At 36.9% G+C, this 5,268-nt stretch overlaps 1 non-coding gene across 1 annotated transcript; it reads right to left on the reverse strand.

Moving 5' to 3' along the window:
* Window positions 1-3,588: 3,588 nt before the first annotated feature.
* On the reverse strand, window positions 3,589-3,671 carry TRNAL-AAG (transfer RNA leucine (anticodon AAG)). Its single transcript has one exon. It is a non-coding gene; the product is annotated as a tRNA-Leu (tRNA).
* Between the last annotated feature and the right edge of the window lie 1,597 nt (window positions 3,672-5,268).

A 5,268-nucleotide genomic window follows, 5' to 3' on the forward strand; every position in this document is an offset into this window, starting at 1 on the left:
TTGGTAATCCTCCCAGAAAATATGATATTCAAATGTGTGTGGATCTTGAGAAAGCCTGGATCTACAACCCCAAAGGCTAAATTAGTTTTGGGATTCACTTCAAATTATGAGTAAAAAACAAAATGGTGTCTAAGAGAGCCAACATATTCAGGAGAACAATTAGCTTTAGGCTTCGCTAGTTGTTTAGGCCTGCTTAGCAAGTGGTAGGGGTGTAGGGTTCTTAGAACCTTCAAATATGAGATAATGATAGCTACTTTCTGGGTTTGTTGGAAAGACTAAAAGATAGATTTAATATAAAATGAGATAGAAAATATTTTAAAGGGTATAGTAAGGAGGTCTAACTATATTCAATTCAGAGTTTCAGAAGAAAATAATTGAGGGAGTGGAGGAAAATCAATATCCAAGAATACACTAAAAATTCTCCAAAATTCATGCAAGTATCAGATTCTCAGATTTAGGAAACCAAAACAAATCTCAAACTAGATAAATAAAAAATAATTTTTATTTAGACACATTGATGTCAAGAGATAAAGAGGATTCAAGAAAAAAAATTTTTTTAAGTGTATGCTACAATTAGACTGACAAGTGATTTCTTAACAGCATCAATAGAAGCTAGAAAACAGTGGAATTATAGCTTCAAAGTCCTGAGAGAAAATAATATCAGCTTAGAATTCTATGCTCACAGAAATTATCTTTTAAGAATGAAGGGAAAAATAATTTTTCAAACAAAAGCCAAGAATGTTTATTATAAATACTTTACATAGTCTAAAAATAACAGGTAATGTCTAATTTTATAGAGTAATTTACAGATCATCCTCAATGAACACATACTACTTATGTAATTAGAAAGCAAAACTGTAAAATTTATTTAATGAAACTACCCACTCATGTATGTAACACTATGAGTAAATTAAGCTTTGGAGTAGTAAGAAGTTACTCTCCCATTTTAAAATCCTATGACCAGTGCCTAGTTTAGGGCCTGGTACAGGTTAAATAGTCAATAAATATTTGTTGAATGGCTGAATATTTGGCACAATTTAGTGTTTTTCCATCCATTTGATTCTTCCCATTTGGCCATACATTAACATGTCATTTTCTAAAGTCACCAAATATATTAGGGTTCTGTTGTATCTGCTAACGGCTAAATTAGCTTAGCTCAAGCTAGAGAACGAATAAGAACTCTCCTAGACAAACTGGTGTCATTCTGTATTGAAAGTTATTTTAGAGTAATAATGCAGTGGTTCTCTACTGTAGAGAAATTTCAAATCCCACCCATATAGGTAGCAGCTAATTTCTAATTTCACGAGGGTCTATAGACATCCTTGGCAATGTAGTATCTGGGGCACTAGTTTGCCTCACAGAACAAAAAGATTACTTTTAGCCAGATTTTGGCATGTAAGATCAAACAAATCTTTGAAGAACAAGGGACAGTGTGGTCGAAAGAACACTGCCTGGTAATTAGGAGAAATGCATTCTAGTTCTACCTGTATGTCTCTGAACTGATCACTTTGACACTGAGTCTTCATTTGTGAACTATGGATCTTGAACTAGTGGTCTCAAGGCATTCTGATACCCTTGTCATTCTGTAATATTTTACTACAAGAATGATTTTGGTAGCAGCTCAGTTATTCCAATTAACAGAAGAGCTACAGCAATATCTTTAGCTGTGGTTTCAGAAATAAAGGGGGATCTTTGAATCTCATGGTTTCAGAGCACAAGCAGGGCAATTTATCCTTTAGACACAGTAGGCACTAGCCCATGAAAAAAATTAATTTTAATTTCTTTCAAAATCAGAAGAAAAATAAACAATAATACTGGATATGTAATAATAAATCCAGCTTGGATTACATTTGTCTTTATACCAACTCAGTCATAAAATTTTTAATATTTTTTTATGGTGGAAGGGACCCACGACTCATGAGCCTTTCCACTGTAGTTCCTGATGTACAGACTATAAAACTTCAGATTAGATGAGACCTAGGAGAGACTATAAAGATCTGTGCATTTGAGGTCCAGTAGTCAATACTTGGTGATGATCTTAGAAATAAAGTTACATTTTGAGAGGAATTAGGAAAATCAACATAACTAACAAGATCAATCATTTACAAAAACTTCCTTAAAATACAGGCAGCCTCCCAGATTAAAGCCAGGAAGAGCAAGGTTGGAATATCTTTGATAGTCATTATATTCGTAATTATGATCATTATTGAGTATTTATGGCATGCCAGGTACTATACTAAATGTGTTATGTGCATTATCTCACTTAATCCTCACAACTTTATGAAGCAAGTATTATTATTAACCCCATTTTATAGAGGTGGAAGCTAAGGCTTACAGAGAGTAGGTTAACTTGCTGAATGTCACATATTTAGTAAGTCATAGAAATAGGACTTGAACATAGAGTTTGATTTGGGAGAGCTCAATAATGCTACCAACAAAAGTCCCTCACCTTGTGAAAGAATGCTAGAGCCTGCACGGTATTAGCAGAGCTGGGCAAAGACAGAGTGTACATGAAGCATAAGAAAGAAGAGCGTAGAGAGAAGGAGAGACAGAAAGCTTATAGTGAGTGACCTTACATACAATAGAATGAAATGTTGCCTGGTCCTGCATCTTCCTCATGATCACAGACATGTTCAAGTCCATTGCCACAGCTGATGTGCCAGTCTGTCCCACTGATGTGCCACTCACTCACTTGCCCTCATTGGCCCTCTGCTTCACCAAACATGATATCCTTCTCTAGCAATTGATCCTTCCTGATGACATATTCAAAGCAAGCAAGTCAGACAATGGTCTTTTGTGAAAGATTTTCATTGGCTAAAGTTTGGAAGTAGATCCCCAGGCCTTTCTTCATACTTTGTCTTAGTCTGGGAGCTCTGCTTAAACCTTTCCACCATGGGTGTCCCTGCTGTTTTTTGAAATGCTAGTGGCATAGCTTCCAGCATCACAAGAACATGAAAACCACCACAGTGCGACAAACTGACAGATGGGCAGTGGGAGAAGAGCATAGACAAGGTGACCTCCAAATGAATTAAACTCTTTTTATGTGAGGTAAAACTCTAAGGCTAATAGAAGAAAATGTAACCTATCTCATGATTAAGTGTTAGATAAAAACATCTTAAACAAGACACAAATGAGTGGAATTCTGTGACTCTGCAAATCAGCATGATTCCCAGGTGAAAAGTAATTGTCAATGGGCCTTTCATGAGGAACTCCTGAAATTTTTTAAAAGTTAATAACAGATTGACGAAGTTGGAGAAATACAATTGTGGACGATTTTACATTCATAAAATGTAAGTTTTTAATGGTTACTTATTAAAAGAACTGAAAAAATTGAAATTAGTTATAAGGAATATAAAGAAATGGCCAGTTCAATAGACTGGTGGCAATAAAAGAATCAGCAGATGATGAGATATCTGGATAGACCAAAAAAACCAAACCCAGTGCCGTCGAGTCAATTCCGACTCATAGCGACCCTATAGGACAGAGTAGAACTGACCCACAGAGTTTCCAAGGAGCACCTGGTAGATTTGAACTGCCGACCCTTTGGTAAGCAGCCATAGCACCACCAGGGTTTCCGAAAGGTTGTCTTGTCAGGAGCGGGATTCGAACCCATGCCTCCAGGGGAGACTGCGGCCTTAATGCAGTGCCTTAGACCGCTCGGCCATCCTGACGATAGGCGTATCTGGATAGAAGGAGAGAAAACAACAAAATTCCTTTAACTATGCCATGCTAAGGGCTTTTAGTAAATCTTAGTGAGATGACCTTGGGAGTTACTATAAATATCACTCTGCATAGAGTTTATAATTTACAGTAAGTAACTATGCTCAAGTTAATTTAGAGTAATTTGTTTATACTTCTTATTCCATATGGTCCCCATTAAGTTATTCTCAATTACTCTTTTTATGATCTTTATTAAGGGTTGAATTTAATGAGATTCCCTAATATGAATAAGTGTGTATATCAGATTGACCTCAAATAGTAATTATCTTTTAGATTCTGGCAACCTGGGTTGGCAAGCAAGATTAGAAACTGTCTTCACCAGCACCACCCTAGCCAGGTTTATTCTTGTCTGGGTGTATGATGCACATTACCGAAGAACTTCACAGTGTTTTTTTCCACACTATGCAAAGAAGGAAGACGTGATCTGGAAAATGTTAATATTTTGGTCACTAGATGAAGTAAAGATGTTTACCTGTGTTTTATTGACTATGCAAAGGCATTTGACTGTGTGGGTCATAACAAATTATGGATAACATAGATCAAGATGCAGTCGTTTGAACAGAACAAGGAGATACTACATGGTTTAAAGTCAGGAAAGTTGTGTGTCAGGGTTGTCTCCTTTCACCATACTTATTCAGTTTGTATGCTGAAAAAATAATCAGAGAAGCTGGATTATATGAAGAAGAATGTGGCATCAGAACTGGAGGAAGACTTATTAACAACCTGCATTATGCAGATGACACAACCTTGCTTGCTGAAAGTGAAGATGACTTGAAGTACCTGATGAAGATAAAAGATCACAGCCTTCAGTATGGATTATACCACAACATAAAGAAAACAAAAATCCTCACAACTGGACCAATAAACATCATGATAAATGTAGAAAAGGTTGAAGTTGTCAAGGATTTCATTTTACTAGGATCCACAATCAACACCCATGGAAGCAGCAGTCAAGAAATCAAAAGACGCATTGCCTTGGGCAAATCTGCTGCAAAGGTCCTCTTTAAAGTGTTGAAAAGCAAAGATGTCACCTTGAAGACTAAGGTATGTGCCAGACCCAAGCCATGGTGTTTGCAATTGCCTCATATGCATGGGAGTTAGACAATGAATAAAGAAGACCAAAGAATGAATTGACACCTTTGAATTATGGTGTTGGTGAAGAATATTGAATATACCATGGACTGCCAAAAGAACAAACAAATCTGTCTTGGAGGAAGCACAGCCAGAATGCTCCTTAGAAGTAAGGATGGCGAGACTACATCTCACATGCTTTGGACATGTTATCAGGAGGGATCAGTCCCTGGAGAAGGACATCACGCTTGATAAAGTAGAGGGTCAGGGAAAAAGAGGAATACTCTTAATGAGATGGATTGACATAGCGTCTGCACCAATGGGCTCAAGCACAACGATTGTGGGGATGGCACAGGACTGGGCAGTGTTTCATTCTGTTGTCACTATGAGTCCAGCTAGCAAGGAACCAACTTGACAGTACCTAACAACAACAAGATAAAGTACCTTTTTGGCTGGGTGAAATTGTGACATATAATT

Source organism: Elephas maximus, chromosome 1, assembly GCF_024166365.1.
Source record: "Elephas maximus indicus isolate mEleMax1 chromosome 1, mEleMax1 primary haplotype, whole genome shotgun sequence".
Taxonomy (NCBI): Eukaryota; Metazoa; Chordata; class Mammalia; order Proboscidea; family Elephantidae; genus Elephas; species Elephas maximus.